The following is a 14112-nucleotide window of genomic DNA, read 5'->3' as shown; positions in this document are numbered from 1 at the left end:
AGTCTTTGGATGGTAATCACCTAAGTGCTGAGCTTAACTGTGGGAAGGATTGGTAGTTTTACATTTTAACCTCGAGCTTAACTGTGAGAAAAATTGGTAGTTTTACATTTTAACTTATGTGTTTCTTGTCTTGCTAGGGGTGTCTGTAAGGTTCGAAGGCCTACCGACTAGAATCCTTCATTGGTCTGCTTTGTTGGACCTAGCCATGCAAGTCCTAATCTCAACCTAGTCGTTGTTGGTCTTACCCCAGGTAGGTTGGGCAGTTTATTCATTTGAGTATTTTTTTTTAAAGGTAATTATGTTGCTTATTGATTCAAAATTGGAGATACAATCAGCACAACAGGTGAGACTGTCTGGTTCTTCCTTAGGAGTGAAAGGTTTTGTTTTTGGCACTAGAGATGTGTTTGGAGAGAGAGATACCTTTGAGTCAAGGGCACTACAAGAATGAAAAAAAGAAAAGAAAAGATTAAATCTAATGCAAAAAAGGAATTTAAAAAAAAGAAAGAAGAATCTCTAAATTTTCCAGTCAATACAAATATGGTAAATGAATTTCATATATAGTAACTAATGCTCTGTTTTTATTTTTCTATTTATTGTGGGTACTGTATTTTATTCACATTTGGTGATTATCAAAAGAAAATTTGGTGATTATTCACATTTGGTGATTATTCACTGTTTGAGCAGCTATAGTCTGAGAGCAACCTTCCTATCTCTGCAACCAGATGATCAGTAGCATTATAACTACATACTTCTGCTGAGAATCCTCCCTCTTTCTCACCAACACCACCTTCAACTACCCATTTGAGATCTCCAGCATAGATGATTGCTCCCACCTCCTGTTACAAGAGAACCCACCTTCCTTCTCAAGTCTGCAACCTTCATCTCCATATCCTCTCTCTTCATGAACCTCAAAGAGACAGAGGATAACTGAAATTTAATAAAGTGGGCCAATCTTAATTCGTCAGGTACCTCGCTTCTTTCCACTTTCCCCATGAGCTCGCAACTACCCTTTAGTAGTTGAAACGGAGTCCCCAACAATCACTGTATTCCTTCTTTTCTTCCTCATCGAACCTCCAAAACCAACCTGAAATCCTCCTTTTCGTGGCTGAATCGATGAAGATGGAACTTAAAGGCTTCTTTGGAGTAGAAAAGAGAAGTGGGTTTTGCTCAAAATAGCAGTTCAACAAATGGGTTTGCCAGAAACTCCTGTGGTTGCTAATCTCTCTATGAGTTTCAATAGGAGGAGAACAAGTAGAAGAGAGAATCCCCCACCAGAGCTGCTATAGCACTGAAAAACAGAACAAGCTGAAACGTCCTCTAGGTTGTTCTTCACAGTTGTACTGGAGAATCCAGCTTCTCTCATTACCCTACTAACACTAGGGTCATCTAAAATGGATATAATGAGCTGCTCTAGTGCTACCTTAATGGCAAGGAGAGGTTGTTGTTGCTGTTGTTCTATGCAACCGCTCCTCTGGTGTGCTTGAGCTCTCTTCAGTGCTGCAATGAGAGCATTTGAGAGAGAAGGTTGGCCATGAAGGAAAGGACCAAGTGTTGTTGGAAGTGTATTGAGAGCCACATTGAAGCAAAGTTCAAGATCTCTGCATTGCTTCTGATGAGAAGTTGAATGTGGATGAGACTTTGAGACCTTCCAGAGTACAATTATTTAAGAGAACCCATACAAGGAGAGATGGCAGCATCATAGATCAGGCTGCGTGAGAAATCATAGTAAGTATTCTAAGGCTGTTGTTTGATAGTAATCTCAACCCTTTTCATTCACTGTTGCTGTATTTTTTTAAAGCAATTCATTATCAAATTTTGGGACCCTATTTTTTTCCTTTTTCTCTTCTCAATTTGTGATGCTTGAGATTTTTCCGAGTGAGTCATCTATGTTCCTTTTTTGTGCATGTTTTTTTCCTCCCTCTCTCTTTAGGTTCTTCCTTTCGGAGTTCTTTCTTGTCTCATATTTGTATGTCTTCGAGAAATGGATGAAATTTTTATGATTATTTAATAAAAAGAGAAGGAGAAATAGAGAAAGAGGGAGAGGAATGAGTACTAAGTATGGAATGTATGTTCTTTTCTATTCTGATGTTAACCTATTTTACATTGGTTTGTAGAACAAGATTGATGAGAAATTGGAGGAACAACCCCCAGAAATGAGAGAAATGAAACCTGTCCAAGACAAAGCGTTTGTGGCAGTGGTCGGCCCAGATTCAAGCGGCCGAGTGTTTGGTCAAGGCTTAGGTGTAAAGCCGACTACTTTTGGCACCACACCCAGAAATATTGAGGCAAGACGACAGCAAGAAGAAGCGCAAAGAGAAGTACGAGAATTGAGGGAAGAGCTTAGAACTGTGAGAGAAGAATTGACAGAAATGGGCACTTTGAAAGAAAAGTTGGTAGAAATAGATACTTTGAAAGAAAGGTTGACAGAAATGGATGCAATGAAGCGCCAAATAGAAATTATCACCCAAGGGCTCTTGGGTAGAGGTAGTTCACAGTGTTCAGTTAACTTATGTAAGTTACAAATTATTAAATTTTATTGGTTTGTTTATCTTAAGTATTATATATATTAATCTTGATCACATATTAATTTGAACAACTGATAATTGAGGCCGTTGCATAAGCTGGCTTAGATTTTGACAGTCTATCTGTACAGGTAAACTTTCAGGCCCTCTTTCTTACATCCATCAATTCTATGTTAGGTTGAGACTAAAAATATATCACAAGTAAAGATTGCAGGACAAATCCTTAGGAACCAGAATAGAGAGATCTGAAATAACTTGAAACTGAGGAATCTGATGGGGTTGTAATCTAGGTTGGAGGACAATATGGAATAGGGAAATAAACCGTCAAAATATGGTTCCAATCCAATGGTTGGATCTGAAGTTGTAGCACTGCCTAGAAAATAGAGACTTTTTCAAAAACAAATTTAGAAACCTTGTAGAAAATAGAAAGTAAGGATCAATATTAGAACATAGGACAATTTTAGTAACAATGAAGGACAAATTAGTTAGTGAGACTGGAAAATAGTAACTAGATAGCAGAAAATAAATTTAGAATAAGTAATACTGCTGCAACAGAACTAATGAATAGGCAGTGTACTGCCAACAAAATGTGAAATCAATGGAAGGAAGTGGTGTCTTCAAGACCATGGCTGCATTGTTTCTGGCATTATATGTTTCAAACAAATTTAACCTCAAAATTTTTCTTTTCCGGGGTTTTCACTTGGAACAAATGGAGTCTAAATGGAATATAGGAACTAACAATTTAGGGATAAAGGCAATAAGCAGAAATTTAAGGTATGGTAAGACTCAACCCGGGTTGCTTTATTTTCTTCCATTCAGTTTCTGAGAAAATTATTTCTGTATTCGTTTATTGAGATTTAAGCAGATTTATTTGGTCTTATTTTTTGGTTCCATGCTTTAATCCTATTCATTCACTTGAAGAGAGTTTTATATATTTCTGTAACATTATTTTTATTTTTAAATGTTTTCTTTCTTGATTCCCTGGTTCTTCTTTTATGAACTTAATCATTCCTGCTGCGTTTCCAGTTTCGTTTCAGATTTGAGTGTTCTACTTCGTTTTGGAACTGGTTCCTTCTTCTTCCCTGCATATTTCTCTCAGTAATGGGACTTTGCTTCGTTCCTGCTTTCTTGAGTGTCCTGTTGAGTTTCAGATCTGAATGTCTAGCTTCATTTTTTATCTAAATGTTCTTTTTAGGATCAGAACCCCATCATCGTTCTGGCATTCTTCTCTGTTTGTTTGATCACCGCTGCTCTCCTTCTCGTTGCTTCTGAGTTGACTCTCTGCTGCTAGCTCCTTCCTTCGCTGGTTTCAGACCTGAGCTTGTACTTTCTTCAGATATGTTCGGCTGTGTTTTAGTTATATGGTGAAAGCACCATTGTAGGAGATGGTGGTGTTGCGACAGAATCGAGGGCGAGGGAGTCGAGAGTGGGGACCGGATAAAGTCGTGTTTTTTCTTTTGACGGAAGTGTTCAAAAACATTAAAAGCAATAAATTTTTGCCCTGCCAAATGTGCTCACTGAGCAGTTTTTGACCCAGAACTACTCTCTCCGAGTAGAAAAACAGACCAGCTTGCCAAATGCAATTCTGCTCACAATCTGCTTTTGTGAGCTAGAAAACAATAAAATTACTTTCAGTGAGTGTAACCAAACACGGCCTTGGAGTAAGAGAGTGATAAGGGGTATGAGTGGAATGAATTGGCTTGGTTAAGATATTTCTCTCTCAACCACAATAGCTCTCTTCATCCTTTTTGCTCTAAGTTGGTATCTCCCTCTCATTAACTTCTCTATTCCCCTCCTACAGCTATTACTCTTTTCCCCTTCTTTGCTCCTACTATTTCTCTTTAAACTAATCTTCTTTTCTTCTCCATCCTATCCATTGGTTTAAAGCTCAAATCCTATTTCAGGAAAGACTTATCTCTCTCTCTCTCTCTCTCTCTCAATCAACTTCACCCATCAACTCTCTCCAATCAACTTAATCCATCAATTTCAAATACTTAGTTTTTTTATGTCTGATTTCTTGTTGTAAGAATTATTTATATCAGACAATTATTGCTTAAATTCTGAACCATTAGATCTAGATTCAGATCTGGCCATATCAACATAAAAAACTGACCGTTAGATTTAAGATCAGCAGTATGTATGGGAAAGAGGTGAGCATCCAAGTGATGTTAATTAGCTTCTTCCTCAAGAAGAAATGTGAGTTGCATGAATCATATTATATTCTCTTCATTTCCTGTGTACCAGAAACCGTAGTTTCATTGGAGGATGAAACAGTATTTGTCAGCTATTGGACTCCTTGATCTCATGAAGAGTAGCTTGTAGCAGAGACTAATAAAAAGCAATCTAGAATGTTGATTGTGAGTGAATTGGTTAATGAGTTGTTTCAAAAAGCCCTTCCTCTGGAGCTTACTAGGGGATGATTGCTAATACAATTGCTATTTATTGCCAAGAGATTCCTTGGTTATGGAAACAATATGGGTTGAATGACAACAATCCACCATCAGATTAAAATGTTTTCTTTTTAATCTGATTGCTTATAGGGGTTATGACTTTAAAATCCTTTTTCATTTTGATTTGATGACATTGAACCCTTCACTATATTATGATGATAATTCACCTGCCATGGTAGGCAATCTATTTCTCTGTCCTTATCCATTCTAAGTCTCTCCAAAACGCAGAGCATGAATGATATGAGACTCTCCAAGATGGCAAAAATTGGAAGTATCAAGTTCTTGTTAATTGGTTCTCTAGATATAGATTCTTTAAATCTGTGCTTTCTGCTCATTTTGTTTATTAGCTTTTTCCTATCATAGTTCAATATGCTTCCGTCCTTCCCCTTCTGAACTTTTTTACCTTGATATTCTCAAGGGCCTTTCTTGGTTGCTTGTTAGTAGCTGAAGATGGGTTTTGATGGCTCGTTTCATACTTCTACTAGAAAACTAGAAATCCTCACCCAAAAACCTAAAGAATGGGATGCTTGACAATAGATTTTCCATTCTCAACTCAGTTCCCTCCCCCCCACCCTTCTGTTTATATACTACCTTTTTTTGCTTTTCTTTATAAGCCATCATGTCTCTTTCATAACCACTCTTGATTCCCATAAGTAGTAGGTGAGAGCTTTAAGAGTCAAAATCTCAACCTTATCTTGAAGAAGGCAAGATCAGTCTTGGGTATGTAGTATGTTCTAAAACTCCTGGATTCGACATATTCTATTCCATAAAGTGGTAGTTACTAGAAATTCAGAATTTGGTATCATTCGACACTTATACAACTCAGACTATATGGTTACCTCTTTCTACACTTCTTAAGTTTCCTATGCTGTGCAACGGGGTTTTGGAAATATCTGCAGTTTCTGCTTTCCTTATTGTACATCTTGACAAGCTACTATTTATATTCAGTTTAAAGACAACCAGCTGTTATCAAAAAAAGAAGATAGGACCACACGTAGGACCAGGATCTGATTGAAGGATTTGAAGAAAACTGAGAAACTAAATAGATTCAAAAAATTTAATGCAGTTTTTAAAAAAATGGTTTTTCTGTTTTCACTAAACACTACCCAATGATTGTATTCATGAGGGAATAATTTACTGATTTTAGAAATTAGAGAGGGGAAGAAGAGACGTAAATAAACAGGGGTTCTAAAAGATGTCTGAACTTAGGAAACTCTAATTAAGCTGGACTGTAACTTCAGCAATAGAATTGCTTGGGTCTACTTATGATTTCCAGGCCAGAAAATAATATCTTAATAAGGCTAGAGGAGGTATCGTAGGCTGGTTGCTTGTAATTCATATATCTTGATAAGGATAAAAAATATTAGACTATTGCTAGGATTCAAGAGAGATTAGCAACATAAACACCAAATCTAAGAAGAGACCAAACTAATATGAATAAGATATTGTCAAATGATGCAGGTTGGAAATTGACAGAAAAATAGGGTATGTGCTTGGTTTGGAATCAGATAAGCCAAGAAGTAAAGAGGAAGAAGTACGAGAAGAAGGCAAGAAGGAGGACAGAAGAAATTAGAATGGAGAAGAACAGCAGGTTCACACCTGTGATGAATAGCTCATACCTGAGTTGAGCAGGGACATGCACCACAGATACTAAACAAACAATTGATTCAATCCATTCAACTCAAGTATGTTCAATGGGTTACAATTTTATATAAAAAAGAAAAAAAAAAAGAAGACTCATAATCATATCCTAAAACAGAAGTTAAGAACTACTTGAACTCTATTCCCTTAAAGAGAGGATTTTTATGCCCTTTTCTGCTTGTCCTTTTTCTCCCCCATCTTCAAAGTAGTTGAGTGACCTTGATTGTGGCTCTAACTAGTTTTTAAAATGCATTGAATGGCATTGTAACATCACCTTTCACAAACAGATTGTTTCTTTTGTGTTTCTCTTTTTCTTATGTCGTTGCGTAAGATTGACTCAGTGGGCAAGGTCAGAGAGGTGGTTGGTTGCTCCTGCTGTGTCGTTGTAAAGGTGAGTAAAAACTACAATGAAGTTCATGTTAATTCATTTTCTAGTTTAGCATAAATCTGATTTCTTTCTCTTATGGTTTCCCATCTTCCTACTGATGTGCAGGGCTATAGGGAAGAATTTGAGGGTCTTAATATCGTCCAGGAGTATTTGAAATCATATTATGTTAATGCACTAAGAATTGAAAGATATATTGTTTGAGGTTTTTGACCTGGAGTCGATCAATGGGAACCTTTCTTTTTATTTTTCCCTTTTGTTATTTGTAGTTGATAATTAGAATGGACTAAATACAGTTATTTTTTGTTGGTGGTTGTGAACCAAGAGGGTTTTATCATTTTTTCTTGTTAAGTTGAGATTGAATTAATACTTTTTTAATGTTTGATATTTCATATTAGTGGATGTTGGGCATTAGTAAAATTATTGCTTTGTGGATTAATGTGTATTTTTATGGTCTGAAATGAATATATATTATATATGAAATAGGGGGGGTAGGGTGGTCATGCAGGCTGTGCTGCAGCACAGAGAACAGATTCTTAAAAAAAAAAAATATTACTTTTGACGGCGTTATTTAACAGACGTCGCAATAATAAAAGCCACCATATATGACGGCATTTAAGAAACGCCGCTGCCATATGTTTTACCGGCATTTATAAACAACTGCCGCAAACAACATATATTTAGCAACATATACCGGCGTTTAAGACACGCCGCCATAGGGTATTTTCCCGGCGTTTATGTAAACATGCTGCAAATAAATAATATTATACCAACGTTTACCAATCTATAGCGGCGTGTCCCAAAATGCCGTGATAGAGTATATATGGCGACATTTACTAACAAACGTCGGCGAAAGTATACCTACACGGGCATATCTCATAAACGCCGTGATACATTTTCGGCGGTACATTTGACGACATATGTGCGGCGTTTATTACAAACGCCGCTGAATCATATAGCGGCATTTTTGTAAGCTATGGCGGCACTTACAAAACGCCGCAAAAGACGTCTTTTCTTGTAGTGAGTAGACATCAGCCCTTTTTCTATTTTTTTTGGTGAAAAATAACTCCCACTCATAATTGCTATAAGAGTAATGCCTGCTACTGTGACAATGTAGGCCACATCAATTTTACATGACAGATAAAGCAATGTTGAGGCGTGATATATGGTCAGCTAGGCTGGAAGACCAGGATAGCCATGTAACAATCGCACAATCCTCATGAGCGTCATATACAATTGTCAATGCAACGTCCAAGTTCAAATGAGCGTTACGATCATGGTTTAAGTGCACGGTATGGAAACGGGTATTGCCAACACGAAAAACCGATATGATATCGATATGGTATCGGCCTGGATCGGTTGTATCGGACAAAATTACCCCTTGATTTCCTTAAAAAAATGAGTTTTTAAACCATTTTACCCCTTGTCTGTACCGTGCTATCGATACGGTATTGGTACAGTATCGGTATCAGTGACTAGCAAAAACCAGTATGTATCACCCGATACGGGCAATACGATACCGATACTTAAAACCATGGTTACGATTCCGAGTCTCCAACTCGTAACTACTAGGAGCAGTTATTGAGTGACTCCCAATCATAATAGATAAAAGTAATTACTGCTAAGTGGCAATATAGGCCACATCAGTTTTGGATGACAGACAAAGCAATGTTGATGGCGTGATATATGGTCAACTAGGCTAGAAGACCAGGGTAGCCTCATATACGGATAAAATTCCGCTGCTATGGCCATAGCATAGCAAGACTGTTTTCATCAAAAAAAATTAAAAAAAAAAATAGCAGGAATGTTCCTCCTACAACTACATATACGTGGCTGAAGCTCGGCAAATCACATTTACTTCTGATTATTTATTGTTAAAAAATAATATAACAGAAACTTAACTGAAACGTAATCTGTTTGTTCAATGTTAATCTAAATCTTATTCCAATTTTGCCCTTTTATTTGGGATAAAATAGTAAATTAAAAATAAGAGATGCAATGGGAATCACTGTTATTAGTTTCACCCTAGTGCTGACACATTCAATGAACAGTCTGGTTGTAATAGAGATGAGGATACACATGATCGAGTGGGCAACTGTGAAGTTGGCATGACTGCCTTGAATAGGCTCAGAGATTGCCAAATTCCATTATTTATGTCCTTCGAAAATGGATGACATGTACAGTTCAGGCTCTTTATTCCAATGCAACATTGGTTATTCATGTTTAGAAATGGAGATAAACACAAGTATGAAACCTCCGACTCGGATCCTGTGCATTCGGGTAGTCGGGTTGCATGTTCAGCGTCAGGCTCAAGGCGGCGTGTTTTGACCACCTTATCCCTGCCCAAGCATTTTGCCCGAGCAAGGTTAAGGCGGTCAAAGTGCGCCGCCTTGAGCCTGGCACTGCACATGCAGCCCGACTGCCCGGATGCACAGGATCTTTTTCGATGAAACCTCCTCTTCGCTGAATTTGAAGGTTATGGCAGATTGTCGGGTTACCCTCCTCACCAAAGAGTACTTCTCAGGGAAGTTGCATTTTACTTTTCACTATATTAACAACAAAGAGAGAGAGAGAGAGAGAGAGAGATAATATGTTGTGTCTTGCACCATAAAAACCAAAGCCTTATTGGGAAGGCATTGAATCCCATAATTATGGGCAACGATGGTGTTGAAGCCTTCAAACGAAAACAAGCAAAACCCGAGTGTTTTACGCAAAGTGGATACTTTACATTTGATACAGTACAGAGAGAGAGAGAGAGATAATATGTTGTGTCTTGCACCATAAAAACCAAAGCCTTATTGGGAAGGCATTGAATCACATAATTATGGGCAACGATGGTGTTGAAGCCTTCAAACAGAAACAAGCAAAACCCGCAATGTTTCTGCAAAGTGGATACTTTACATTTGATACGTACAGGAGGGAATTCAAATGGGAAGGCATTGGGTAGGGAGAGCTTATCGATTTTACATCTAACTTAATGACCTCTAATTTTCCTACACATCTTAAATTTACCACAGACAGATTGGATGGGGGCCCAAATTCATTGGACAAGTAGAACCCAAGGTCCCTTGCTCACATATATAAATTCAATCCTGACAGAGTTGCCAAGTGATAACTATGAAGTTTGAAAACTCGAAATTATAAGATAGTGCACATTAGTAGTAATGGATGTGTATGGACATACATGAGGAATGAGAGGATATTTGATTGAATTAGACTTTGAAATTGATACGTTGTTAATCCAGACCTAGCTAGTACCAACCATCCAATGGTTGTAAGTTTGGCATAATCATTCCTTACAACACTAAAAAAATTAGCCGCTTTCAAAAAGCTTACCAAAGTTGAGCATTCAAATGAGCTTTTTCCTTACTACTATTATATTAGTAGGTGAAACGTTTTATACACAGTCGTGTATGAACACAGTCAATGTATCAACCGTTCAACAAGAATACTTGATGCTCATGAAACTATCTAATGGTTGAGGTATTGACTGTGTTTAACCATCTGATGGTTGAAGTTCGACTCTGTTTCAAACATAAAATGATGTGATGGTGCGCTTGTGAATAGGGATATGAGGTCATAAATGTCATCTAGGGTAATTTTGACCACTTAAAAATTTAGGTCCTAATAATATGATATTTTTAAAAGGGACAGTCTAGATGGAACATCTATAGGTAATAGTGTATTTAGAATTTTTTTTTTCTTTTTTTGGTAAAGGTGTACTTAGAACTTAACACCTTTTATCCTTTATCTTATTCCTAAACGTTGTTTTAAGTCAGGTGTAAAATAGGGCTTCCAAAATAATATTTTGAAATTGACTTATCATTACGTCATTATTAAAAGGTGTTATTGTCTCGCATATTTTTCTAATACACATGTGAAATGACTTGATTTATCCTCATTGAAAAGAAAAAAATGAAGTTAAACTAAAATGGACAAAAAAATATGGTTACATATTATTTGATACATTAAGAGGTCTCAATAACAAAATCAGTGTTGAAAAAGTCATTAATCATATAAAAGAACAAAAAGGAGTTTTAGAAATGGAGCTTTCTTATAGACACCCTTTAAGGTGTCAAATAATTTGTAGCTATACTTTTTTGCCCTTTTAGTATGATATACATTTTTTTCATAATAATGTTTTTTCATATGTATACTCAAAATATGTGCATAAATGACACCTTTTGATAATAACATAATGTCACTTTCAATTAATTTTTGAAAATCCTTGTATAATCCTATCTTAAAGAACTTTTTAAAATAAGAAAAGGGGCAATTAAAAGGTATCAAGTTCTAACTACATTCAAACACTCCCAAAATTTTAGTTTTTGGAAAACAAGGAAATCCTATTTGTACTCATGAAAACAATTTGGGACCAACAAATACATCAATCCATTGTCAGAAACCGAGGGGGCATATGAAAAAAAAAAACACAAAAAATAAATAATAAAAAAAGAAAAAGAAAAAAGATCCCTACTTGATGGTGTTTCCTATGCCCTCTCATAAGACACCGTGAGATGATGCCTCTGCCCCCTGGGTATCTACCAAAGCGTGCTCACCCATTGGCCCAGACGGTTATGTAGAGAGACTATGTGACCAAGTAAAGATCTCTTGCCCTAAAAAAAAATAAACCCCTTTCAAACAGGTCTTTCACAACCTCAGCACTATTGATTAATAGAGAATTCAAGAAACATTATAAGAGGTAATTGCGGAGAAGTCATTAGGAACATCAAGACATGTTTGGTAGGCTACCAAAAAAGTACATCAACAACTTGGGCTTAGTTGAGTCATCAATGATATTAGGATAAAGTAAGTAGCAAATGATGCCACTTTCGAACTTTAATTATGTCTTGAATCTAAGGGACAAGTGATAACTTCTCTTGCACTCCACACCCAGATGCTTTATTTTTTCAAACAGGATCGCTGGGCGCCCTCCCCTGTGTGCAGTTTTGTACGACTATTTTCTCTTTCCCCTGTATTTTGAAAGATTCTTACAAATGTAGCCTTACCGTTAGATGAGAACAATTAAGTGATGAGCTCATCCCCCAAAATTAACTAAATACCCATAAAACCCTTAATGAAGGTGCTTTTACATATTTACCCTCATTTGTTTGAAACCCCATTGTCTCAAAAAGGAAAGCCGAACACAGAGCTCACCATTGCCATCCCCATCGGCCATCGCCGAACACATAGCTCACTATCGCCATCCCCATCCCCATTGCCGAACACAGAGAGCTTCTCGACGGTCTCTGCAAGCACGTTCTCTATCGCTCTCCATCTCTATGTCTGTGGTGTGTTGCAGAGGAGACCGAAGGAGAGATGGTAAAGAACGATCTCTATATAATGGTGCCCACATATTTACCATGACTATTTGGACGATATATCAGACCAAAAGGAGGATTTCACAAAATGGGTATGAATTATTTCGTAGTTGAGATTCGGGAGCTTTGCACATGCTTTTGCTACAAACAAGAAAGGTTTACCCGTCCTGATTTAATCCATTATGTATTCAGATTTTTTCCTCAAAAATTTACTTACAATCAAATACTGAAAGGTTTGATTTATCACACCACAATCCCTAAAATGATTGGTTCAGGTTTAAGGTTAGGTTTTCGGCTTTTGAATCGACGATTAGCATTAGAGTTGGATAGAGTATCTGAAATTGGATTTCATATACGAACTATTGTTTCGGTCTAACCTCTTCCGTTCTAATTTCTACTACACGCCTTCCATAATTATTAATTTGTCATTTTCTTGTTTCTCTTCAGTTGCCTCTCCTACCACCAACCCCTCGGATTCAACTCCTTTCATCGTCAATTACTTGGTTAAAGCCTTCTATTGTATGCTATGGTTGTTGTTATTGTTTTTGTTGTCGTTGTGGTTTCTGGATTTGGGTCTGGATGACTTTTGAATAAGATTGAGAGTGAGGTCCAGAGATGGAGTTGATCTCCAACAATCACTGTATTTATAAGGAGGAGATGGACAGAACAAAGAAGAGAGGAGAAGAAAAAAAAATAGATCAAGAGAGGAAGTCCTTGGAAATGCCCACAACATCCACCAAAGCAGTAGGTGGTCGTTGGCGCAATAATGGAAGGTCGTCGTAACAAGGGTGGGGTGGGGTGGGTATATTTAAATATAAGAAAGGGCGAAATTGTCAGTTTCTTCTAAAACTAATAGAGTTAGTACTCAGGGGTACAGACATAATTTTTGAAATTCCAAGGGTGGTAGACGTAATTATTTGAAAACACAGGTGTGCTAGACATAAATTTCCCTATTATTTATAATTTTTTCCTTCCATTTGAGTCTTGAGTTCTTGACATGATTTTTGTTGTACATGATCAATAAACACTTTGAATATGATTGAGTGAAGGAAAGAATCCAACCCTGTAATGGGATTGAGTCCCCCATGGGTCCCAAATGAACCAAGGATTAAGATACCACCACAATTTTGAGAAGACATCTTTATTCAATTTGTGTTGATTTTGAATATAACTCAGAAAATATTTGAGGGATGGGAGGGAAACAAAAGCAGCATAAGAGAAAAAGAAGGGTAGGAAGCCAAAAAAGTTTAATATGTGCAGTGATCTCCAAATAACTGAGACAATACGTACTCAGCTGGGTTTCTCTCTTTTCCTGTTTAGGAAGATTAAAGCAGAGCGTTGGTAGGGAAAGAACAAAAAAAGAATGTAGCCAAAAAGTTCAAAATGTGCATTGAACTCCAAGTAATTGAGAAAATACTCAACTGGGTTTCTCTCTTTTCCTATTTAAGAAGATTAAAGCAGAGTGTTAGTAGGGCAAAAAAAAAAAAAAAAAAAAGAATATATCTCGTGTCGGAATGCTGGTTAATAACTTGATACAAAGATCATCTAATTCAAGACTTTTTCTCCTGGCTATGAACATAATTGATTCAACATGTAAAAACTGAATTATTTAAAGCCCCACCAATAGGGCTTACCCAGTGCACGAGGCTCCCGGCACTGCGGGGTCTGGGGAGGGTCATAATGTACGCAGCCTTACTTCCGCTGCTTTCGTAGAGAGACTATTTCCAGACTCGAACCCGTGACCTCTTGGTCACAATGGGACAACCTTACTGTTGCACCAAGCCCACCCTCTG

At 37.1% G+C, this 14112-nt stretch overlaps 1 pseudogene; it reads right to left on the bottom strand.

The window, feature by feature from the left end:
• Positions 1-665: 665 nt before the first annotated feature.
• Positions 666-12177, bottom strand: LOC122650784 (annotated as a pseudogene).
• Positions 12178-14112: the final 1935 nt, after the last annotated feature.

The sequence above is a fragment of the Telopea speciosissima genome, chromosome 2 (assembly GCF_018873765.1).
Source record: "Telopea speciosissima isolate NSW1024214 ecotype Mountain lineage chromosome 2, Tspe_v1, whole genome shotgun sequence".
Lineage (NCBI taxonomy): Eukaryota > Viridiplantae > Streptophyta > Magnoliopsida > Proteales > Proteaceae > Telopea > Telopea speciosissima.
Note: the sequence above shows the minus strand (reverse complement) of the source record. Positions and strands in the feature narration are given on the sequence as shown.